We start from the raw sequence: 27803 nt of genomic DNA on the forward strand, positions 1-27803 counted from the left end.
TCCGGAATTCGGAAAAAAATCCGGAATTCGGAAAAATTCCGGATTTCGGAAAAATTCCGGAATTCAGAAAAAATCCGGAATTCGGAAAAATTCCGGAATTCGGAAAAATTCCGGAATTCAGAAAAATCCGGAATTCGGAAAAAATCCGGATTTCGGAAAAATTCCGACATTCGGAAAAAATCCGGAATTTAGAAAAAAAATCGGAATTTTTCCGAAATCCGGAATTTTTCCGATTTTACTTTCCGGATTCCGGAAAGTAAAAATTCTGGAATTGGCCATCCCTAGCTAGTAGCTGTTAAAAGAGAAACACAATAATGAATATATATACTGTATTAGTTTCTTGTAGTTGGATATGTCTTTATCACTTACGTAGACAATTGGTACTGCAGTTATTTACTGTTTTATAAGGAAGGTCTTATTTTCACACACAAAAAAGTCGCCGGTATGTCTCAAACATTATCGCGTTCCCACCTGCAGCTGCTCCAAATCACTGCAAACTACTTTTTAACCAGGCGAAAGGCAGTGGAGGAAAAGAAATCTCAACAAATATTCTAATAACATTCGCTTATTGTCAACATACCTACAGTGAGCGCAGAAAGTGTTCGTACACCGTGCATACTTTATATTGAAAACAGCTAGCATGAGAACGGGAGGTGGAAAATATATATATAACCAGAATTAAGACTACACATTCATACATTTTATTTCTATATACAAGAGAAAGGCCAAACAAACACAATCACTGTTTTGTTCAGAAGAAAAGAGAGAATTCCTTTTTTGTAAACGCAAAATGTCACCGTACACTTATGCTTGAATTAGTGCTTATAAAGTATATTACGTTATTTGATATTTTGTGGGATTACCCTGTGCGTTAATGATTGTCCGTAGTCTTCGTGGCATTGATTTCACCTGTAGTAGTTCGTAGTTCTGTAGCTTCGGGACTGATTATGTCCCATTCTTCTTGAATAGCTTTTCTTAGGCCTTCTTTAGTAGAGACAGGGCCGGCGCGAGAGAGGGTCGAGCCGTGCCACCGCCCAGAGCGGCAAGTCTAATGGGCGGCAAAAAGAAAAGAATACTATCAAAATATAATACTTCGTAATAGGCTCACATGGAAAAATAAGATTGTGTTAACCTGAGAATGTAATTGAACTTACTTTACTCACATTCAAGAAAATACTCTCTCAGGAAATTCAGAGCATTCCTCCGCGTTTTCAATTATCAAACTACTAGCCACAGGTATCTCGTTCAATATTTCCCTTGCAGCAGTGTAGATAGGATTTTGAGCTAGAGTGCATAAGATTATCACGGTGTCTTTTTATATTTTTTTTCTATTCAATAATGTTCTAACGCTCCGCTCCAAGTATGCAAAAGGTACACTCCCACTTGAGACAGGCCGTTCTAGCCTGTAGCATCCAGGGGCGGATCCAGGACGGACTTCTGGGGGGGGGCGGTGGGTTGTAATACTGCTACTTAGAGCTACTTTTAAGAGCGTCAAAAAATAAACTATATATTTTATTTATATATAAAATAAAAAAGTTTCCTCTTCTGGGGGGGCGATCGCCCGATCGCCCCCCCTGGATCCGCCCCTGGTAGCATCTAGAGACATTTAGGTTCTAAGAGCGAGTTTTTGACCAATTTACAAATTGTTCATTCCGAATATAGTAAATCGTACAGCGTATTATTTCTTGAGAAATGTCTCATTTTTTGTATAGCTAAAAAAAGTTTATGACTTTTTTTTCTGCGTCAGTTCAACGTTAGGCCATACTAAAGGAACATATTAGTAGTCTCACTTTAAAATCATAATCCACCACAAGGTGGTAGAGCCGAATTGATGCTCTGACTCAGTTATCAAATATAGGAAGTTTATGATGCCTTACTTCAAATAAGTAATGACAATAGAACCGATAGAATGGTCGTCCACGATGCTCTGTGTATAGCAAACCAGCTGAGTTACTTTTCTTTCCTTTACTCACTCGTTGTCTGATATGACTTTAAAGCATTGATTCTCATGTGTTGGATGCAGTAGGATTTCTTGAAAATATATCTGAGTACTTTGAGAGGAGCAGAAATTATGCAAAGTTTAAATCTTACTTAGTTGATACGATGGACTTGGCATCAGCATTAGATACGGGTGATCCACTGATACGTAATACAGTGCAAGCTCGAAGTCGAAAGAAGAGACAGTTTCAGTACGAGGCAGAGGATGAAGCTACTGAAAACATCCACAAACAAGATACAAGATCGATTTTTATTACAAAGTTCTAGAAGTGATTGTGTTAGCTTTTAAGAGAAAGATTTGAGCAACTTAAACATCACAGCGAGTATTTCAATTTTCTTTGCGATATAAGTAATCGTAAAGATATAGCCTACCACCTGATTTTTTTGTCTGAAAAGTGTACTAAACTTACCATCATTTTAACACACGAAGAATTTAAAGATATTAACCCCAGTGATTTGAAAGACAAACTGAAAGTGTTATCCACTATAATTAAGCCTGTGAAAGTTCACACACACACACAAAAAAAAAAAAAAAAAAAAAAAAAAAAAAAAAATTAGGAACATGATTTTGCTCCCAATGTTAGTATTGCACGTAGAATTTTGTTAATCTTGCCTGTAACAGTGGCAAGTGGAGAAAGAAGTTTTTGGAAACTTAAGTTTATTAGAAACTATCTACACTCTTCTATGTCTGAAACACGCTTGAGTGGTCTAGCGACGATATCAATAGAACACAAATTGGCTAAAACATTGGACTACGTGATGTGATAAAGGGATTTGCTCATATCAAAGCAAGAAAAGTTTCTTTCAATTAAGGTATGTTAAATTTATGTATGTCTATTGTGTTTTAGTACATTATAAGGCTTAGGCTAATCACTTACATTTATCATAATATCTGATTTACTGTATTATCTTCTTGCTCCATACTCTGTTGAAAACGCCTTTTGATATAAAATAAGCCTAAAAATTAAAATTCTTAGTCATGATTAAAGTATATTTTTAAAATTTTATTTTCTGTATGCGCTGCTCTATATTACAGATATACAGCGAAATCGAGCATACTGAATATTGTGTCAGTATAGAGTCGTTTAAATATTACGTAAACATTCCAGAAAGGTAGTTCTTTTTTTTTTTTTTTGTTTACTTTTCCATTTTATACATGTTTTTAAATGACACTTGAACGTTATCTGTCAAAATAAGGTTTGCGGATTAAAGGGGCGGCATGTGAAAGCACCGCCCAAGGCGGCAAAATTGCTAGCGCCGGCCCTGAGTAGAGAAGCTGTGCCTTCTGATTGTTGTCCCCAGAACAGACCATAGATGTTCTATGGGGTTCATATCTGGGGATTGGGGAGGTGTGCGAAGCTGTTTCAAGGTATTATAGAGTAGCCACAATCGAGTATTTTCCGCTGTATGTTTGGAGTCGTTGTCTTGCTGAACAATAAATTGTTTTCAAGAACCATCTTCTGCGCACTAGTATGGAGATTTTCCTTTAATATGTTAATATACACTTTGTGGATCATCACTCCATCGATAAGGTGGAGACGACCCACTCCTGAGGCACTCATACAACCCCAGACGAGCACGGACCCTCCTCCGTGTCTTACTTTAGGGACGAGATTTTGATGATTCATCTCTGTATTCACCTTGCGCCATACAATACGCCTCCCATTGGACTCGATAAAGTTAAATTTACTTTCGTCCGAAAATATGACCCTATTCCAGAAAGAAGCCTGATCCCTTATCTTTATACTCTTTTTCAAACTTTAGTCTCTTTATACGATTTGTCTTGTTCACCCAGAACATTTTCCTGGCTATCCGACCATGATACCTTGCAAATATTCCGCACTGTACTGGCTGATACTTTAACACCGCGTGTTTCCAGATCCGTTGCCAATTGCACAGCACTATTTTTTGGAACCTTTTTTCTTTCCCTAATAATGTAACGTTTATCTTGTTCACTCAACACTCTTGGTCTTCCAGTTTTTTTTTTTTTTTTTTTTTCGCACAGTGATAGAAACATTATACATCGCAATTATTGTTTGTACTGTTGAACGAGGCCTGTCTGCAAGGTTTGCTATCTTTCTCAAAGACTTACCCTTCTTATGCAATTTAATAATTACTTTTCTTGTCTCCTCATTTGTTTCTGTTCGGTTGCTTCCCACTTTGACAGCCCATCGTGCAGTTTTTTCACTTCTATTCACAACTAAACTCATTCTGTTACTCGTCATGCTATACAGAGGTGTATACTCAGGTGAATACTAGTGAACCCCAGTTGTGGTATCTTTGTTTCGTATTCGTACGTCAGGTGTACGATCACTTTTTGCGTCTACTCTATACACTTTCTACGGAATTTATTTACTTTCTGACCATTAAACTTGTCTTTGTGGTTCTTTATTGATATATTCATAAAGCTTAGTTTTCATTATTCATATTGTGTGTTATTACACTTCTTAAATTTTCTGTTTCTTTTTCGCAGGCATTCTCGTTTCAATAGCATAGGTGTACGAACACTTTCTGCGCTCACTGTATGTACAGTAAATACAAATTTATAATTTTGACTTTACGAAGTGTACAATGTAATTGTTCAATAATTAACATAAGCAGGCATTCATTAATTTATATTAATGTAATAATTAATAAAACTAATAAGCGGGTGATTGATGACTCAGTGGTAGAGTTTTCATCTATAGTATTCTAACCCAGGACATGTGGGTTTTCGATGGCTAATTTTGTGTTTGAAAATTTTCCCGGTGGAAGGCCTACCTTTCTTATATTTGTTCCATCATCACTCATTAACGAATTTAGTTTATCAAAACTCTATAGCCATATATTCATTCTGTCCGTCAGTGAAACAAACAGTCTCAAGAACTATCTGATGGATTACCAATCAATTTTGGCCATGATGTACAGAGTCAATATTTAAGAATCGAGTTCCCTGATAAATGTAATATTCAAACCGGAAGCGGTACAAATCAACCATTTCCGGTTTTAACGTTAATCATTATATAGTAAATATGGTAATAGATAGCGAGAAGCGGTTTCCAGTAATCGACATATATATAACATTCATGTAGATAGAATGTTACCCAATTTGTGCATCTGCTGAAAATAATGAGCTTAGGTATTTAGAGAGCATTTTCCGCTTTAGAAAATGTGTGCTTGGTAAAGAATGTAGAGAATTAGCTGAGTCAGACATGTAGCTAGAATATGGTAATAGGAAGGGGGGGGGTCTGTCACGAAATACTGTAGTTATTTACCAGGGGCTCAATCATTCTAAACTATTTTATTGGCAACATATATTGATTCGTTTAGCCAAGATTTCTAATGGGGGAATGATATGAAATACTGTGGTTACACACCAGAGGCTCGATCAATCTAAATATTTTACTGACAACATACCCATATTGATTGGTTAGAACAATAAAATGAGGATATATTAGTAAGCATTTTAATAAGAAGCTATGAGGAAATCTCGAGTAAAAGAATATAAAAAAGTATTGAAAAAGATATAGTTTTCCGAGGTCATTCGAACGGTGTCGAGAATTTTGCGTCTGGGAAATTTGCGCCCTACCTCAAGAACAGGGAAAATTGCGCCTGCGATGTACCTCCACCGGGAAGTTGAGCCCTGCGAAATAAAAGAACCTATTGGAGCTTACGCATTTGCTCGGAGGGGCTGACATTACAGTATAAACAATCCTCCCCCCACAACCATGCCATTTGTGATTTATTTTCATTGTGGCTATATAAGGGGAGAATAAACTTCAATATAAGCCAAAAGAACACAACGGATCAACGCAATCACTGCTTCTTCCAGAGATGATTTTGGGGGAAAACTGGCCTCCCCAGAGCTCTCAGAGTGCCCCCTCGGAGGAGACCAAAATAATACGTCTATAATATAATAATAAATAGAATAGTACCAGCAGTGACCCCCCTCCGGAATACTAAGTGTGCCCCCCGGAAATTTTTTTTTCTGAAAGAACGACTGAACGCAATTGTGTGTTTGAAGTGTAATTCCAGCAAGTAAACACACTGTACATAGTTTTCTTGATAATATTACTGAACTGATTTTACATTCACTTTACATTTTCTTTTCTATATTTTGTGTCCTGAAAAGCCAAACAACTCGCAAGGATTGTGAACAGAGATATCTGGGTAGAGCCAAACAGCCTTTTGTAGATTAAATTATACTCTTTGATTATATTAATAATTATATATCAGTCATTTATACTTTTTTGTAAATTTTGTAGTATAATGAAAACTTGTATTTGTATGGATTGCCCTTTAGTGAACTAAAATTGTATTTTTTTCATTTGTTCGGAATATTATAACGGATGGAGTAACTCACTGAGACGATGATAGGCAAGCCTAGTTCAAGTGTGAGGGGAAGTTACTTTACACAATACAAAAATAAGTTGAATTGTAGGGCGCTAACATCCCAGTGCAAATATATAGCCGGCGCATTTTCCCCTCTTTTTGGGGTAGGGCGCAAACATCCCAGTGCAAATATATTGCGAGCGCATTTTTTCCTATTTTTGTGGTAGGGCGCAAATTTCCTGGGCGCAAAATTCTCTCATTCAAGGAAAATATAATGTCCGTGAAGTTGACAAGCCACTTATGTCAGACTCCATTTCGACTTTAAACGTCGCTAGTGCTACGTTAGTGTTCGATAGTGACGCAAATCGTTAGTACTTCACAGATAACGTGTGCTTTTTAAATAATGGATATAGGTCTTCTAACTGCATGCCAACACGCCCACTTCTAAGAATCATCTCAAAAATGAGGTTAACCGTTAGAGCAAGTAAGTGCTCATTAGTGCCATTAACATTAATGCCTCCATCGTACGGCCCTTTGAGTAATGATAATAGCACGCTCTTTGCTAGTCTCAATGCGTCCCTATATTCTCGCGAACATTCTTACGTGCCCAAGTTAGTTACTTTTTTTTTTTTTGCAACTATTGTTTATCTGTTATTGTTTATTGCTAGTCTGCAGAGTAGTCCTTACATTAATATGCCATTGTCCTTGATAATCATTGCGTATTTACAAGCAGTTTGTTATTACTGTTAGAAGATATCAAAAAACAACAGATAAAATCTACTACTTAACGGTTCACATTTTTCTTTTACAGTACATAAACGATTAATAATAATAATAATAATAATAATAATAATAATAATAATAATAATAATAATAATAATAATAATAATAATAATAATAATAATAATAATAAGACTATTCCAGCATAAAAGTTATCAATTGCATCCCACTGGCAACAAGCGACGCATATTTTAACTTCACAAAAATTAGTTTCTCACGATTTTCTGGAAAACTACGTATGATAACATCTTCATTATGTCAAGTTGTTTATCTCAGTGTGATATATGTCTTACCTCTGGACAATATCACGGTAAAACAAAAATTAAATATTAGAAGTACATCGTACTTTTGGACTACATCTCATTAACCATGGGAAGATTGAGTAGTGTATACTTTAGGATGTAAGTTTCAGCTTAACTTGCATCATACATTCTTAGGATTACAAAAAGGAAATTTGTTCGTTTGCGTTTGAACAAAATTCTTAGGATTACAAAAAGAAAAAATATTTTTTCCGAATTCCGGAATTTTTCCGAAATCCGGATTTTTTCCGAATTCCGGAATTTTTCCGAATTCCGGATTTTTTCTAAACTCCGGAATTTTTCTAAATTCCGGATTTTTTCCGAAATCCGGAATTTTTCCGAATTCCGGAATTTTTCCGAAATCCGGAATTTTTCTAAATTCCGGAATTTTTTCCGAATTTCGGATTTTTTTCGAAATCCGGAATTTTTCCGAATTCCGGAATTTTCCGATTTTACTTTCCGGATTCCGGAAAGTAAAAATTCCGGAATTGGCCATCCCTACTATGTATATTACATCGACTTGCAATTTATTTTTCAGTGCGTGATAGGTAAAGTTTGTAAAATGAATTAGATTTTTTATAATTGACTTGCCCTTATAGAAACCATGTAGAGACTCATTTAAGATATTTCTTACATTAAAATATATGTGTTTATGTGTATACAATTAGTTCAAATATCTTAGAGAATGCATTGACAAGAGTTATTAGCCTGTAATTGCTGGCATTCTCTCTATCACCTGATCTATATATCGGAACAGCATATACTTGTTTCCACATAAACCGTACATAAACCGTAAAACGTTAATAATATTATAATAATTTCCTATACTATTGAAAATGCAATACAAAACACAAATATCTATGCACATATAAATTTGTCTTAACAGTTTACTACGGAAAATCTAAAATCTAGAAAAAGAACTGGTATATACAGTATATACTGTCTAGGGATTCCAAGTCTTGAAACATGATAACGAAATACAGAATATATATACTGACAAGAAACATGTGTTGTCAAGTGAAGAGGAGGGTTCGCGCACCAAGAAACCGCAAACTAAAACCTTCAAAGAATTCCAAATCATGTCCACCCTTAGTTTAGCTAGTTTAGCGGGAAAGTTTTAGAAAAGGCAGAGTGACATCCGTATCCACTCCACTGCGCACAATTCACAATGAAACACAAAAGAATAAACATGCGTGTGAAAAAATTAAGAAACTAAAAAAAAAAAAAGAAAATCCATCGAAAGCACAAAAAACATGTTTTACTGAATGGGCAAAATGTATTTAAAAGAAAGTAACAGTGAAATGTTCTTTAACGCTTTTGGGAGAGGGATTACTTTCCGTATTTATGAGGCGGAGGGGCAAGATGCTGAATTCTAAAAAAGAACCTGAAATAGAAGAGAAAAACCTCGTCATCATATCAGGAAAGCATTAGCGAGGACCACTGCATCATCTCCCTCATACATACATCTCTTCTTCCGACAAATTTATTCCCATTTGGTGAAAATTTGATGCCGTCTTGCCAAAAGAATGAGAAAAGAATAGAAAACAGTCTTTTCCATTTCTGTCTCTCTTACACTTCTTGTTTCAGTGTTATTTTGAACCCCAGACACGTTCTTCGTGTCTATACAACGTCCCTCCTTTTCTCCACATGCCTCTTCTGCTAACGATTCTTCTCGCCTCTTCTTGCATTTTGAACACAGACACATGTATGCGACGTCATAATAATGATCTTTGGGGAATTCATGCGGAAATATTTTGTATTTCGTTATCATGTTTCAAGACTTAATACAATGTACCGTAGGAATTAAACACTACATTGCCAAGTTGTAGCTATTCTGATCTATGATGCCTATGATCTTGGAATAATTTCTACTGGAGACATGAAATTTGCGGTACTAATTCAGCATAATTAGGCAGTGAGGGATTTACTTCACGTTAGAGATCGGATTGACAATCTTATTGTTGAGAAACGATGTACTAACTGCATGTCAATGATTGAAAGAGTATCATTTGGCCTGTTAAAATTCTTAGTGAATTATGGTGTCAGACAGTTCGGTTTATTTTTTTTTTTTTTTTTTTTTTTGTTAATGAAAGTACTGTAATTGGCAGGAGGTCATGATTTTCTCTAAATTTTCTGATTTCTGTTCGAAGCTTTTGATTCATGTGGATTAAGGTACGATTTGGTCTGCTATAAATTTTGTACTGCAATTTGAAATTTCGCTGTAAATAGAATTTGGAAATAGGACCAGTGGTGGTTTCTGATTTTCCCTTCGGAAACTTTCAAATATAGGAAAGTGAAAAGTGGTAGTGCAAAAAGACTGGTAATTGAGCACGATCAGAGGTTCCGTATCTTTGCGGGAAGAGGTTGGGAAAACTTCTTCCCGGGAATAACCTGGAAAGGAGACAATTGCAAATACGAATCATAAAAATTATCATCATGATAGATATCCTGCCATTATTGTCAGGTCACTTGCCGTAACTGAGAAGCCATGCACCACAGTCTTCAGTTAACTTCTTCGTTTCACATAGGAATTTTCTTCGTTTCACAGGTCCATTAACTACAGCCTTTTTTTCGCTGCCTCCTTCTTCTCCCTTCTTCCATACACCTTCTAGCACGCAATTCTTAGACAATATCCTGACCAATTTCTCTTCCTCTTTAAGATATTCATATGAATTGCCCTGAGTCAATGGATAAAACTGGAATGGATCGAAAAGGAATGGATAATTGATTCAATTACTCTCGAAATTCATCTCTCGGTACAATTAAAGTTGCCCACCCAGAAGACCAAAACTCGCGCTTAACCTTACTTTTCGACCGTCGAAAAGAGTCCTAGGAGTTCAATTAGTGAGTGGCTCGAGTAAAGTTTATGTGGAATTGGTATTTGTTATTACTACTATGTCATCCCTTCTAAATAAAAAGAAAATGTTTATTAAGAAATAAATAACGCGAGAAAACCACAAAGTATAGTTTACTGATCTGAGTTTTACTGTCGAGTAAAAATAGGAATAGACAGTCCTGTGATCATGGGAGGAAAATCGAATTCGAGATTTGAACAGGTTTACAGATTATTGCCCTACATGCCGCAAAAGTGATTTTTCAACGTCTTGCATCACTATTCGTGCATCTATTGGTAAGTATTCTTAACAAAGAGAAAAAGGAGAAAATGTAGTAACCTAAATTATTTGTTCTCCTCTTCATTAAGAATTCTCGGTTTTCTGATCTGAATATATTCGAAACTTTAAATATAATTTTATGTATGAATAAAGAGATCAACAAATTCAAGCAGTGCCTGGTCTGGTCAGAGGAAAAGATGGATAGCTGGGGATTACACTCATCAGATGGTGTTGGCATTAACGGTGTCCACTTAGTGTTGTGAGGACAACTGAGGAGCTACTTGAAAGAAAGAAATAGCGAACTGTAGTTTAGAAAATCAACATTAACGGCGAGGGGACCCTATGTATTGACCACACATCACCTCAAAGTCTGATAGGCTCTGATCTGGTCCCCCCCAGGGATTATTGTGCCAGGAGTTTAATATAGTTTACATAAATAAACAAAATCAAATTTATTTAATTTGTAGAAAACTATATTCAAATTGGCCCAAAAGACGACTCAAACATCCGAGGAGAATAGAAAAAAAAAAAAATGAAAAAAGGAAGCACGCGAAGTTTTGTAAGTTCATGAACCGTGAGACATGTAAAGAAGAAGGCGAAGAAAAAAGAATATCAATTTAGCTATCATTGTCACAAAAGATATATAATGATATAGGCGCAAAGACAAGAAGAGTTTTACCTCAAGTTGTTAAGTTATATATGTTGAGAAATACTGTCAATGTAGGGGGTACCTTCTCCAGTAGCCAGGCAGGAAGTTAAATTTACATCGAAAACAATTCTCTTTCCTCGCTCCCCTGGTGTTGTTGTAACAACCAATGATTTGTTTTCCTCACAATGCACTTTGACAGGTAAATAACCAATGGGAAATCAGATAGCCCTCGTGAAAGAAATAAAGAGAGAAACAAAAATGAATGCTCTACTTTACTAACACCTGGAGGGTTTTTCCTTCAGAAAATTAACTATGAACTCCACATTTCCTGTTTTTTTTTCTATCTTTTCGCTTTCTGTATTCCTCATTTCCTCTCATTTCTGTTTTCTATTCCCATTTTTTGACCTTTCTCGGTCAAAAGACATTTACTTTTCTTTTTATTATAAAAGTAAAAAGATAAAAAAAATTATTAACATTGACGTCTGTGGATAAGTGGCTGAACCAGACCACCTACCTGCTCGTCACAGTAAGGAAACCGAAGCAGGACTCAACACGACAGTTCGAAACAATAAATAATCTTTCGTGTTAATAGAATGGGAAGTCTTAGACGTTTTATCTGATCTCTTTCATGATCCTTATCTTTACGTTTACAGTACATTATGATGCCGTGACTCTAGCTATGATTAAATTTGCATTTTTTTACTTCACGTAATTACTCGTTACACAACTTCATCCTATCATCATTTGCTTATCTATTAACTTCGGTTATAACTAAACTTCATACCACGTGCTAACTCCTTAATTTCAAGCTCTTTTCCAGAAATCAAAGGTGCCCATTTTTGATGAAACCTCAGTCAACCTCACCCTTGATACATCAATCTGACATCATGCTCACTCGATTTTACACTGAGAACTCCCTCGTAGCGCACTCGTCTTCGGCATAGGGGACATGGGTTCTATTCTCGGTCGGAGTTCATGTGGCTCGGATCCTACATTAAGCTGTACGTCCTATATAGCACCTATGGTGAAATGGACGCTAAAATTTAAATCAACCTCAACCTCACATCACCAGTTTGACGTCACGCTCACTCAATCCCACGCTCACAAGATAATTTCGACATCACGCTCGCTCCGTGAGGTTGGGATTGAATGATTGCAGACCTCAGGAGTTCGGGCACCTTTCGCTAGAACCACAGCGATTTTTATATTAATTTGATGATAATGAGTCCAATGGCACTACTTTCAAATGTATTCATTCATGGGTTCATTACATAAATGACTTCTCCCAACTTTGAGATCGTTTTTCTCGTGAATTCATGGACGGATATGTTTGAAAATACATTCCATTGCTTTCAGCGTCCTAATTCAATATGGCGGCGCTAAGTATCATGTTGTTAAAACTCAAATTCTTGCGTAAAATTTAAATGGATCGAAAGTATTTGATTAATGGGGCACTTGATAAAGTTTTGAATTGATTCCAATAGAGACATTAAACGTATAGTATGACGAAAAATTTAATATAACTACGCCCAAATGTCATATTGTTTAAACTCAAATGTCAATCAACCGTAGAATTTAAACGGCTTGATCATAGGTGTGCCTACCAAAATGTATTTGGATGAGCGACAGTACCTTTCACTCAACATGGTGGGCCGAATTTAAAGAAAGGATGGTGCTATATCACTCCCCAAATTTTCAAAATGTCACATGACATGAATTAAAGTACTGCAATTTGGGATAAATCCCATCAATGGTGGGTAACAGGTCAGGTTCTATTCCAGCGACACGAAAAACCCTATTTATGACACTTGACAAAATTAATTAAAATTAATGGGATTTCCAGGGTGGTGATGATATTGAGTTGTATGTTTCGTGACAGTACAATGAATTTAAGGTCAGTGACAGCATATTATTGAAGTTCATGTCTTCAATTATGGGTTGCACTTGTTTCGTAACTTTAAAATAAAGAGATTCGTTACTAATTTGAATAAATGATTATAGGATATTGTTCATTATTTGTTATAATTAGATGTGCATAGTTTTATTGAATGGTTCTAGTGTCCTCGGTAAAAATGAACAAACACTAATTCAGATGCATCCTAAATATTATTGAAACGAGTTACATAGAATTGAAGGAAGGTTACAAAATAATAAATATAGAAATTATAATTTATAACAAATTAAGCTTGTCATGAAGGAAGACCTCCATGCACCGAACTTCTTAGAAATATGCGTCGCCTCTTTAGCATAATTAATGAAAGTATTTACAGGATAATTTGATTGCATAGGCTGAGGTCCATCCTGACCAGGTTTTCCAATTCTAGTGGTCGACTAACTATGCCTGTTCTGACTGACCGACTGCCTGCCAAATGACTGACCCTTTGTTTACTATTTGTTTAGCTTAAATATCCCTGGTTTTGGGTTTTTCACCTGTATAAGTTTTTTTTTTTAAATTTTGTTTTTGTATTTTGTCATTTTTACTTTCATTTTTAGATTTCACTTTCTTAAAAGTGAATTTGTTTATGAAACCTCAGCCTGTTTCTTTTTATTTTTAATGAGTTGAAATTACATTACACATTATTTCCCATTTTGTCTCTGAAAGTAGACCTTGAAGTGTCCTGCTAAGAAGCTCCAACGTGCGATAATATATCTGCCCATTATGAAAAAAAAAAAAAAAAAAAAAAAACCGTAAATCCTTCTTCAAAAAGGCGCAAACGCCCAGCTGCTGATTCCGAAGATGTATTGATATTTCCTTTAGTCTTCATCTTTTCCAATGTAGAGAGAATTTCTTTATAATGTTTAACAATTCCCGTTATTTGACTGTCTACAAATCCATCTAGTAGGACATAAAAGTTTAATGTTTACAATGTTTGAGACGGGACCACCAGCATTAGCGTCGTCAGAGCAGAGAATCTTGACCTCACTGGAAAGACTACCAAAATAGTACTCCTAGTTTATACAACCATTACAAAAACTTACTATTGGAGAAAACACACCACAAAACACGTCCTCTCAAAAACAGGGCACACGCATGCACAACCCAGTTGATGAAGTTGAACAGTACGTTAGAAACAATACGCAGAGACCTACACATCTGCACACGAAAAAAAGGTCTCTTTAGGCAGGTTTTCAGTTGTATTTCAGAAGTTAAACACAGTGTTGTAATGTAAGTCTTCCATTGAGGTTGGCGCAATAATGCTGCTATTTTTACATGAAGCCGATACAGTAAGTATTATGAAAGGTTTCACTTCGCATTTTCTCTTTTCTTATTATAGAGGGAAAGGAATCTCTTTAGATACTTCGAAAGCGACATTTCTTGCAGCTACTGCTGTCTTCGAAGATTAAGCCTTTTGGAATTCTAGTACATATTTTTAGGTACTAAAGTAGTGTCTTCATTATTCGATTAAAGAAGGATCAATAAAGCTTTTTTATTTCGGGTTTTCTTTTGTTTTTTCAAGTCTAGAGGCATTGTAGAATACGTTACGCATGATTTCACGCCTTCCTTCGTCGAGACATAGGAGGTGAAGACGTCATAACCAAAAATATTGTTTTTGTTATTCCTACTTTTATTTTTTGGCGGGCTTACTTTTGCACCTAGAAGCTTGAAATTTTACACAAGCATTTAGCCTACCGGGTAGTATTTATCAGATTTTTTTCAGGTCTCTGCGTTTACACAGGGGTCCAGAGGGACAAAAAGTTTCAGAAAGGGATATTTTAACAAAAAATATCTTTCTTCGCGATTTTCCCGCCCCAAATACATGATGGAGACATATGAATTGTACCGATTGAAAGGCATTTCTATTCTGAAGAGAATGATGGACGAACCATGATCCTAGGGTAAATATGATGTCTTAGAATTTTTTTTTTTATCTGAGATCCTGAAAAAAAAATCTGGTTAGACCTATTTTTATTATTTTATGGCAGGCTTACTTTTGCACCTAGAAGATTGAAATTTTGCACAAACATTCAGTCCACCGAGTAGTATTTATGAGAATATACCTTTTAAAAAAGCCGGAATTTAAAAAGGATTAAAAGTAAAAGCACAAGGCAGAAATATTTGGAACTGAGCATGAAAATTTTGATGAGTACTAAGTGCGATTCGAAAAATTTTTTGCTTTGGAAGCAAATTGTAAACCTTTCACAAAGCGGTAGCCGTACAAAATAATAATAATAATAATAATAATAATAATAATAATAATAATAATAATAATAATAATAATAATAATAATAATAATAATAATAATAATAATAATAATAATAATAGAAACTTACTAAGAACTGCATATTTTCAATTAGAATCTACTACTTTCATAAAGTTATATTTGAAAACTTTTTTTTTTTTTTTTTTTTTTTTTAGCGCAATTGAATGTATGCACGCTTTATGGTAGTTTCTGATGTAGCTAATATAGTCTCGCTATATTCTGTACTTCATTTATATACACTGCTAATTGTTGCAGAATTTTCTTCAATGAAATTGTAATTCTTTTCGCATTCCAGGAATCATAAATTGATAATCGACGTTCCCATTCCAGTATTTCATCATTTTTGCGGAAATATTTGAGGATAGAATTTTCTCCTTGCTATAGAATTTTCTAGGGAGGACAATTCCCCCTGTAAAGTTGCTGGGGGACGCGTCCCCCTCATTCCCCCTAACGGGCACGCCCGTGGCTTGATAGCTCGATAAATGAGACGTCAAAGATTAGGTTTAATCTCAGCAATAGTACTGACAAGAGATCATTCTGATTTGGTGTATTCAATTGCTGAAAATGATTGCTAGCATTGGATTCAGCACTAAAAGAAACAGAGAAAAAGAGGGTGTTTAGTGGCAGACCGTGTACAGGGTGGGAGATAAATGAGGACAAAGTGCGAAGATAGAATGTAGAAAATGTCTAGAAATGTCATGTTAATTTTGAAACGAGTAGAGGGATTGAGGTCAAATATTGCATATGCGGAATGCATGTAGAGCTCCAATGAATAGGCGTAATGAGAACAGTATTTTAATTGCCTATTGTATGTTACTGGTTGTGAGAAAAGTCACAAGTGTTACAACCGGCACCTTTTGTTGGAGAGGTCATTAGTATATCATAGCCCTGAGTGTGACAGATATCTTTGTGCAAGGTAGCACGCCAGCATTCATCCAGTGGAACTACTTCTCATTCCGTTACACGTTGCAAACATTCTTCTTGATGTTTCAGGATTCTATTCTATCTCTTTATATCCCTCGAGCATCCAACGTGCTCATGGACCGTACTACAGGGTCTCTAGTTCCTCATTCACGTTACTTTTACTACAATATGGATATATTACCACAGCGTGGAACGCCTTCTGTTACAGAGATCTGTATTGGCAATTATTGATATCAGGTATGCGTCAAGAGCCATATACCACATGATCCCTTTCCCATATATTCTTCTCACGCTAACATGTAAGTCGAACATTGCTACTTTTCAGATGTCTCCCTTGATTCACATTACGTCTGTTCAGTGGAGCTCTACATTCATTCCTCATATCCAGCATTTGACCTCAATCCCTCTACTCGTTTCAAAATTAATATGACATTTCTAGACATTTTCTACGTTCTATCTTCGCACTTTGTCCTCACTTATCTCCCACTCTGTATACGGTCTGCCACTAAACACCCTCTTTTTCTGTTTCTTTTGGTACTGAATCCAGTGCTAACAATCATTTTCAGCAATTGAATTCACCAAATTGGAATGATCCCTTGTGATAATATGGCATCACGAAAAGCTCAATATTGCGGTATCTAATGTTAAATAACCAACATAATGTCAGAACTTTAATTCTCGCGCAAACGCCCTCATACAAATTGGTAAATGATGTAACGATGTATTTGTCATAAATTCAGATGATGCATTAGATATATAATGTAGTGTAAAATTCAAAATGCTAGATGCTAAACACCATGTCGTAAAACGTAAAATTAAATGTCAATGCAATATTTTTTTGCACGTTATCAACTCAAAAAACTTGACAAGAGGATTCGAAAGTTATATTCTGTGGAGATTTCAAAGCTATAACAAAATAAATAAATGAATAAATAAATAACGTTATTTAAGGATAATAATAGCATTTCTAAAAATATACTTTAGAGAAAATATAATGATTTATATACAGTCGGAATTTGTTATACAATTCATTATCTCGTTTCAATTTCAATCTTGGTCTTCACTCTACTATGACCCATCAACGAAATCATGCTGTCATACTGAATATGATTCGTTCTAAGTCGGTTTTAACAATAAGGCCATTTTATCATACTTAGCAACTACTCGCTTTCAGCCTAGCTTTAAACAAGATCATGGTATCACATTTGAGTATGATTTATTGTAAATGTCGCCCAAAACAAGGTCATGGTATTTTATTTGCCTTTAATTGGTTGTAAATTTTGCTATGTCATAACTGCCGATAATTTGTTGTAAATCTGACTTAACAACAACGTTTTCGTATCACACATGCTGGCCATTCGTTGTGAATCTGGCTTGATAACGAGGTCATTGTAAATTATCATAACTGCCGGCAATTTGTTGTAAATCTGACTTAACAACAACGTTCTCATATCATACATGCTAGTCATTCTTTGTAAATCTGGCTTGATAATGAGGTCATTGTAAATCATCATAACTGCCGATAATTTGTTGTAAATCTGACTTAACAACAACGTTTTCGTATCATACATGCTGCCCATTCGTTATGAATCTGGCTTGATAACGAGGTCATTGTAAATTATCATAACTGCCGGCAATTTGTTGTAAATCTGACTTAACAACAACGTTCTCATATCATACATGCTAGTCATTCTTTGTAAATCTGGCTTGATAATGAGGTCATTGTAAATTATCATAACTGCCGATAATTTGTTGTAAATCTGACTTAACAACAACGTTCTCATATCATAGATGCTGGTCATTCTTTGTAAATCTGGCTTGATAATGAGGTCATTGTAAATTATCACAGCTACCGATAATTCATAGATAGCATTAGGATTATAAATTATATTTCTGGCATTCGGCACCTATGGTCCTCTAAGCCTGTCACATATGAGAAGTGACTTCCTTGGCGATCACATTACCCCTCCGGGGAAGTGAGGAGGGAAGGAAGCGGCCTGGGATCTTAATGAAGAAAACACAGGAAAATCTCCCTCAGAATGACTGGCCTGAAAAGGCTTTTATATCCTTCTGACCGAGTGTTCCCACCGAGAATCAAACCCAGGACCACTCTCACCAAAGGTGACAGCGTTATCGATTACGCTATGCGGAACCATGATAATTGGTAGTGAATTTGGCTTGACAACAAGGTCATGATATCATGGTTGCCGATAATTCGTTATCAACCTGAGTTAATTAAAAGGCCATTATTCGTTGCCGATCATTCGTTGTTGGTTGGTTGAGTTAGAATTTAGTGTTCCTGTAAGCACTGAGGCTATAGGAGAAATGCTTAACCCTTTCCGGATCCTTGGTACAATTTGTACCATACGCATTTTTTATGGTACATTGCGTTATTTCTCTTCTATTTGAGCTTTTTCGACCGTTTTTTTTGTTTTTCAAGTCCAGAGACATTGTAGAAGACATTACATATGGTTTCAGACCGTCCTGCGTCCAGACATAGGAGGCGATGACGTCATAATCTTAAAATGTATTTTTTTCCCTTTTTAAGCCTATGTTCATTATTTTTTGGCGGGCTTATTTTTGAACGTAGAAGATTGAAATTTTGCACAAACATTCAGTCCACCAAGTAGTATTTACCAGAAGTTTTTTTCCGATTTCTGCGTAAAAACAGGGGTGTCCAGAGGGGCAAAATTTGAAAAAAGGGATTTTTAGACCCAAAAATCCCTTTCTTCGGGATTTTCCCCCTTTACATACATGATAGAGACACGTGAGTCATACCGTCTGAAAGGCAGTTCTGTTCTGAAGAGAATGATGGGCGAAACATGACCCTAGGGTAATTAGGGATGTCTCAGGAATTTTTTTCCCTGAGATCATGGTGTTTTGCGGTAGTTTTGGGCATGGTGGGAATTGCTGATAAAATTTCTCCCGCCCTTACTATTCAAGATAGAAACTTGAAATTTGGTACTCACATTTAGTTTACCAAGTACTATTCATGAGATTTTTTGGAGATCTCTACGTTCACACAGGGGGGGGCAGGGGGGCCCAAAGTTGGACAAAAAAATTTCCCCATCAAAATTTTCCCTTTGACATCAATTTTCCCTCTCCTGGTATATGGTATGGGTATGGAAGTGATACCATTTGAAAGCCTGTTCTATTCTGAAGAGAATGAGGTATGAACCATGATCCTAGGATAAATAGTGACGATGCAGTAGCTGCTTGACTGAAAGTCTAAAAAATAGCCCAAAATGCCAGGATCCGGAGAGGGTTAATGCAAGATCCGAGCCACGTGAGCTTCCACCGAGAATCCAACCCGAATCTCTAGTGCCAGAAGCACATTTGCTAACCATATTGTCAAACTCAAGAAGAAAGTCATGATTCGTTGTATAAATTTGGCTTGCCAACAAGAACATGCTATCATAGTTGCCGATAATTCGTTTTAACTCTTGCTGAAAGAAGGTCATATAGCATTCTTACCAATGATTTATTACAATAAACTTTCAGCGTTGCAATATAAGAACTCCTTTTTCATATTACAACTATAATATCCATTTTTCTATTTGAATGTCGCAACATGTTTAGGTTTTCGCAAAATGAAATATTTCAGCTTAACGTCCCACGATTATGTCCGTTAGGGTAAGGGAGACGGACTTAGGTTTGTGGACATCATTGAAAATCAGTTAACGCAAATGCATTTAACCACTATAATAGATCTTCGTAGTAAAAAATCTGGCATCAAATATTAAAGTCCATATAAGTTGAATATCAATAGGGTTATTCAATCCATGAATTATGGAAAGGGGAATCTCCATACTATTTGATCCCGCTATCTATATAATAGATCTCTAACGGACATTTTGAATGCAAAAGGGATTTCCTTTTCTTTCTTTTTTTTTTTTTAAATAAAAAATCTTCCCTCATCAGGTATAAAAGAAACATTATGAGGCAATTTATTATTGATGCCTGACGATAAGCTTTGAAACTACGAAACAGTAATTTTTTGTGGCTTATTTCGTAACAATTGGATTGTGTCAATGACCCTCTCAAGGGTAAACTTTTTTAGGGGTTGGAAGAAGAAAAGAATCCGCATTATCCATCCCTCTGTCTGTTTTTCTTTTAAACTAAGGTAAAACTAGCAAACAATAGCACAGAAAAAAAAGCAAAAACCTTCGCCCTTCCCATTCGGTGACCCTAAAGAAAGGCTAATCAACTTCTGGCATCGACATTTTCAGGCAAGACACGAGGGCAAGAAGGAATGGTGGCCAGTTTATAAATTAGGTATTTTTTTTTTAAAAAAAAAGCTTTTTTCTTTTTTTTAAGGGGTGAGTGAAAGAGTCGAAATCAGATTCGTTTTCATTAGAAATTAACGTTGGTAAAATGCTGATCTTTATTTCATTATATTTGAAAATATAGCTAGTATATATTTACAAGTAAGGTATGTGTAATTATTTTTAAAGATACCTTGCTAGCTATCTCCTTTTGAAAGAACAGATTCTTGTGACTGTACGTAGAAATATTTAATACATTAACTTATGAAGTAAATGTCTCAATCCGCCAAAGGTGATTTACATTTGATCTCAATCAGCCAAAGAAGGGTTGGATGTAAGAACCAGGTAGGACCATTTTTCTTAAAGCGAATTTCAGATATTCACAAGTTCTAGTAGGAAAAAAATCACTCTGCATTGTGTGCAAGAATCATGTTGATTCGATGATTATATTCAGTGCTATAACGTAAAAGGAGGTATCTACATACAGTGTTCATCGTGAAGTTAGAGCAAGAAGCAGGCAACTCCGGAAAAGTTTCTAAAAGTGGACATACCTGATTCTTGCATCCAACCCTTCATTTGGTCTTAATGAGCCAATAATAATAATAATAATAATAATAATAATAATAATAATAATAATAATAATAATAATAATAATAATAATAATAATAATAATAATAATAATAATAATAATTTACCTTTGGTTTCAATCGGCCAAAGAAGATTTACATTTGGTCTCAAATTGCCAAAAGAAAGTTTACCTTTGGTCTCAATAGGCCCTCGAAAACTCATCATTGGTTTCTATCGGCCCACGAAGATTTATAATTGGTCTCAATAGGCTAAAAAAAAAAGGTACACATTTCGTCTCAATTGGTCAAAGAAGATTAATATTTAGTTTTAATTGGCCAAAAAGATTACCTTTACTCTCCATCGGCTAAAGATTTACATTTGGTCTCAATTTGCCGAAAAAGATCGATCAAAGATTTACATATAATCTAAATTGACCCAAGAATATTTATATTTGATCTTATTCGACCAAGGAAGATTTACTTTTGGTCTCAAATGCCCAAAAATATTTACATTTAGTCTCAACCGACGAAGAACATTTAGTCTCAAATGGCCAAAGGAGGTTTATATTTGGTCTAAAGTAGCCAAAAAAGATTTATATTTAGTCTCGATTGGCTAAAGAAGATTTAGATTTGTTTGATTCCATCTATGGATAAGAATAGAAGACTTCTTGTTTCTTTTCGAATAGACAAGATTTTTAGAACAAGAACGTACAATTCTAGCATGCTGCTTGGAAAGAAAATTACAATTTAAGAAACCTACTTTTATAGAACTTATTTGCCTGTGTGAGATGTGCGAAGTAAAAAACGAGACCAAGGAGTGATTTTCGCCCATCCTTATTATTGGTAGGGATAACATTCCCATCTTTTGCGTAAAAGGCAAATAAAATAAATTACAACATAAACTGAAAATACAATTTATTAATAAGAAGTATTGCAGAAGTTTTAAACCTCCCTCTACACCTACACACTTTATAAACTTTGTTCCGCGTGGCTGTGTGTTGTCCATGTATTGTATCTCTCTTCTTGTACTTTAATATAAAATAATATCCATATAATTTGGAATATCGGAGTTATTGAGAAAAATTCCACTATGATGTTTTACATGACATAACAACGAGAAACAAAAGTTGCACGCCTCTCAGACTTTTAATTATTATATTTATTTATTTATTTATTTACTCCATCTAACCAATACATGGTATTTGGAGGGCTCAGTGCACATGTACGATGTAAGATTATAAAACAAAACATAAAATGATTTACAGAAGTGATTATACATATAGATAAAATATTTTACATTGTTATACAGTACAACCCCTCAAATCCGAACTAATGGGGCTGAAGCCTGTTCGGATTTTGGGGGGTTCGGATTACCCGAGAAATAAAATTATGTACTTATTTCGTCACTGAATTGGCGGTAAAACAACGACCGAGGTTAGACAGTGGTCGAAAGGGCAGTGACCTTGACTGGCGGATGTACACTCATGTCCAAAATGATTGTCGCATATCTATAACTGTCTTCTTGTAAGATAGATAATGATTTAGAATAAGCATTAAGTCTAAAAATGTTAAAACCTTAAGAAAAACTAAATTTGTGTGATTAAATCTATTTTTTTTTCATTTTCCAGCTGTAGTTTCTTTCTTCTCCTGAGAACGTGTTCGGATTTGCCGGGTTTTCGGATTTCCGGGGTTCGGATTTGAAGGGTATTACTGTACATATATTTCTAGATATTCGTTAACACTATAAAATTCTTTATCTATTAGATACGTTTTTAAGTTTCGTTTAAATTTATTTAAGTTTTTCTCCATTTTTATGTGATTAGGCAAAGCATTGAATATTGTATTTGCCATATGTCTGGGACCCTGTTGTACCAGCGATAATCTAGTAAAGTAAGACTTTTTATTTTGATCTCTAGTATTGTAATGATGATCTTTCACTTCATCTTCATTTAGCGTTAGATTGAAAACGGATGCTTCATATATATATGTTCGGATGACATGTTCATGTCCTTTCCTTGTCAGGAATAAGAATAATTATGTCAACTAGTCAAACTGCAATCAGTCAATACTGAAGCTGATTGATTGACTGGAACTCTACATACTTTTTCAGTACTGAGCCTAGATAAGATGGAGCTTAAGTGAAGTACACCGGAAATCGAACTTGAGACCAGGCACACAATGCACACGCGTTACTCATTTTTTTCCATAAATGGACACATTACAGGAATAGAACCAGCTAGCATGGTTCCTTTCTCGTCCCAGAGTCATGAGCGATGATCCTTATATGGAACAAACGAACGAGCAACACGGCTTTGTGCCCAACAAAACCACCCAAACCGCTACCTATAGCTTAAGAGACCACATACTTAAAGAAATAATTGAAAACTTTTTAGTAGTCGGTATTATTTACGATCTGAGTAAGGCATTTGATGTAATAAACCGTGATATTCTACTGAAAAAACTAGAACATTATGGCATACGTGGAAATTGTCTCAAATTATTCAAATCTTATCTAGAAAATAGGAAGCAATCAGTCGAAATTATGAGAAATACAAGTGATACTCAAATGAAATCCAAATCGACTTATCGAAAAACAAAATATGGAGTGCCACAAGGCTCGGTTCTAGGTCCACCCCTGTTCCTACTATATATAAACGATCTACCTAGCAATATAAATATCAAAATTATACTCTATGCTGACGATATTTCAGTGATTACCAAAGGAAAAGATACAAAATCTCTTTTCAACAATGTACATGACATAACAAAAAAAACTTCGCTTTTGGTTTATAGTATTCAGTTGGTTTTAAACAATACGAAAACACAATATATGCTTTTCTACTCAGCACACGCTAAAAATATTAATACATCCACAATAAATCTAAACGATCCATCCATACAGCTAGTCAACGAAACAAAATTTTTAGGTATTATAATAGATGAGTACTTCAGATGGAGTAGTCATATTGATACAACTATACATAAACTAAATCCAAGGCTATATGCTCTAAGAGTGCTAAAAGACACTTTAAAAGGCTTAATACAAATCTACTATGGGTCCATATACCCTATCATAAAGTATGACATCCTGTTTTGGGTTAACGCAACTGAAAGCAAATCTATATTTATTAAACAAAAACAGGCCATCCGTACCATTGCAAACTTACATTACACTACAAGCTGCAAATTGCATTTTAAAAAGTTAAAGATATTAACAGTTCCATCTATATATATATATATATATATATAGATGGAACTGTTAATATCTTTAACTTTTTAAAATGCAATTTGCAGCTTGTAGTGTAATGTAAGTTTGCAATGGTACGGATGGCCTGTTTTTGTTTAATAAATATAGATTTGCTTTCAGTTGCGTTAACCCAAAACAGGATGTCATACTTTATGATAGGGTATATGGACCCATAGTAGATTTGTATTAAGCCTTTTAAAGTGTCTTTTAGCACTCTTAGAGCATATAGCCTTGGATTTAGTTTATGTATAGTTGTATCAATATGACTACTCCATCTGAAGTACTCATCTATTATAATACCTAAAAATTTTGTTTCGTTGACTAGCTGTATGGATGGATCGTTTAGATTTATTGTGGATGTATTAATATTTTTAGCGTGTGCTGAGTAGAAAAGCATATATTGTGTTTTCGTATTGTTTAAAACCAACTGAATACTATAAACCAAAAGCGAAGTTTTTTTTGTTATGTCATGTACATTGTTGAAAAGAGATTTTGTATCTTTTCCTTTGGTAATCACTGAAATATCGTCAGCATAGAGTATAATTTTGATATTTATATTGCTAGGTAGATCGTTTATATATAGTAGGAACAGGGGTGGACCTAGAACCGAGCCTTGTGGCACTCCATATTTTGTTTTTCGATAAGTCGATTTGGATTTCATTTGAGTATCACTTGTATTTCTCATAATTTCGACTGATTGCTTCCTATTTTCTAGATAAGATTTGAATAATTTGAGACAATTTCCACGTATGCCATAATGTTCTAGTTTTTTCAGTAGAATATCACGGTTTATTACATCAAATGCCTTACTCAGATCGTAAATAATACCGACTACTAAAAAGTTTTCAATTATTTCTTTAAGTATGTGGTCTCTTAAGCTATAGGTAGCGGTTTGGGTGGTTTTGTTGGGCACAAAGCCGTGTTGCTCGTTCGTTTGTTCCATATAAGGATCATCGCTCATGACTCTGGGACGAGAAAGGAACCATGCTAGCTGGTTCTATTCCTGTAATGTGTCCATTTATGGAAAAAAATGAGTAACGCGTGTGCATTGTGTGCCTGGTCTCAAGTTCGATTTCCGGTGTACTTCACTTAAGCTCCATCTTATCTAGGCTCAGTACTGAAAAAGTATGTAGAGTTCCAGTCAATCAATCAGCTTCAGTATTGACTGATTGCAGTTTGACTAGTTGACATAATTATTCTTATTCCTGACAAGGAAAGGACATGAACATGTCATCCGAACATCCGAATCAAACCTCCATTCGATAAACATAACAAAGATATATTCATACACAAAAAATTAGGTGCCGTGGACAACGGAGTAAGTCCCTGGGGCCCATTAAACCTGTTAGTATAAAGAAAATTGTAGACACGCGGTGAAATGGCAATTGCATCAACACTGTTCATTAAAAAGTCATGCATGGTTTATAGTTCATTCTCTTCAGCATGAAATAACCTTTCCAGAGATACTATGTATTGGCTCCCATAATGTACTTGAACAATGAAAATTGGAAGAATGTCGGGAAAATTCCCTCCAGAAATCCCTATCATCAACTTTGGTTCCCCCTGAAGTGGCCGCAGGTCAAAGCACACAATCCAAATGTATCTCTAAAAATACTATAGGGGTTAGGAAATGAGTGTACCAAGTTTTGTTTTGATAGACGGAATAGATATGAGGGAAAATGTGTATTGTTATACAAGCTTTTCCCTTATATCTCATGTCATTTCCTTGTGAGTATCCACAGACTTGTGTTTCATTTAGCACAAAGAAAATGTAACTTTTCTTTTAAGCTATTGCAGATTAAAACTGTGACTACCTATATATAGGAGATATATAAGTGCTTTTTTCTTCTTTCTTTTTAACAGATTAAGGAGTAAAAAGCTATAGTAAAGAACTGGAGAATGAGATTTGTAACTCAGGCAGTTGCAGGGATTTTCTCTCATCGTCTAAAATGTAAGTTCCATAATTTGTAAAACTTAATTTGCTTTCTAGTTTAAGTTATATATGTAATGTACAGCAAAAGTTCTATAATATTGTTAGCGCTTTTAGATTATAGACAGGTTTATACGGATACAGATATCCATCAGTACCTGCATTAGTAGCGCTTTCTGCGGATATACTTTTACTTTCTTTGTGGATAATTTTTGTGGTTGATTTTTGGAAATGTTATTAATGACTGATTTCTTGCTATGAAAGTGCATTCGGAACAAGAGCAAAACTATCTTTCGTTCGATTTTCTGCTTCTTCTCTCTGTGCTTTTATAAACTATGAGTTTGTGATGAGGTGGCTCGTTCTCTGTCAGCACCTTTTACGTTTTTTTTTTTTTTTTTTTTTACCTTTGCGTTGATACCTTGTAAAAAATTATGTGATTTGTTTCTGTTTGGAGCGCCAAATTTTGTAAAAATTTAAAATATATTATGGGGGTGCTTGGTTTTGGTAGAAGAGGAAACTAGAGAAATTTTTCTATGAGAGTTTACTCGGGTTCAAATTCCGGGTACAAAGATGTATTTTTATTACCACCACCGTTGAAGTCTCCGTTCCTAGAACTGAGATGGTTTATGACTCGATACGCCACTGTACCTAATCTGGGTATGACGTCACACATGTATATTAAGTTTTAAAAAAATGAGAATACGTTCCTCTATGCTAATTAACCAAAAGCGTGACCTAAATAAACCGCCTGACGTAAAAAAAAAAAATAGTATTTACACGGAAGAATGAAATCTCGAAAGGGAAAGTGGCCTATTTGGATTACAAACCCACGACCCTCTTAATTTAAAAAAAATAAAAAGTGAAGAGTGATTTCACGGTAATCAAAATCCTATCTTCCCGCGGTATTCCAGGGCTTTAGGAAACCGTGACAACAAGCAAAAATTCATTCATTTTACTCCTGTAGCGTATTCACGTAATCACATGCTGCAATGCTGAAATAGAATTAGGCTCTAATGTCTGGTGTATAAAGGCGAACTAGACTGACTTTCACTTTCCATGAAAATTGGAATAAAAAAAAGAAAGATGTTGAGATAAGCAGACAAATATCCTGAATTCGAATATTTGGCTGAAAGTCATGAAAATCAGTTTAATTCCGTCCGTGATAGATAGAACTGGAAATTTCCTGCATTTCCTATCATCTTAACCTATCAAACCTTTATAAAAACGTTGTTATTCTTATCATTACTGGGATTATTGATGCGACAAATATAGTTTGTAAAAGAAAAGCTTACAAATTTAGCTTAATAGCGAATAAAAGCTTTAATGATTAAAAGTAAATGCTGAAAAAATAAGTTAAGTATAACGAAAAATAACAATGAATTTTGAAAATATAATAACAAATACAAAAAGGGTAAGGCATATGGCTTTAGCACTAAAATTTAATCTAGTCAAACATATTACAATTTTTCACCTTCTTGACGTTGGACTTGAATAAACTTCTGAATGATTCGGCATACCT

At 35.1% G+C, this 27803-nt stretch overlaps 1 long non-coding RNA gene across 1 annotated transcript in view; it reads left to right on the plus strand.

The window, feature by feature from the left end:
* Window positions 1–26305, plus strand: part of LOC145690277 (uncharacterized) — a 390913-nt gene extending 364608 nt beyond the window's left edge. The window contains exon 4 of the long non-coding RNA XR_014132186.1: window positions 26218–26305. This is a non-coding gene — a long non-coding RNA (uncharacterized LOC145690277). The remainder of the gene's footprint in view (window positions 1–26217) is intronic.
* The last annotated feature ends 1498 nt before the right edge of the window (window positions 26306–27803 follow it).

This window comes from Thermobia domestica, chromosome 7, assembly GCF_964235325.1.
Source record: "Thermobia domestica chromosome 7, izTheDome1.hap1.1, whole genome shotgun sequence".
NCBI lineage: Eukaryota > Metazoa > Arthropoda > Insecta > Zygentoma > Lepismatidae > Thermobia > Thermobia domestica.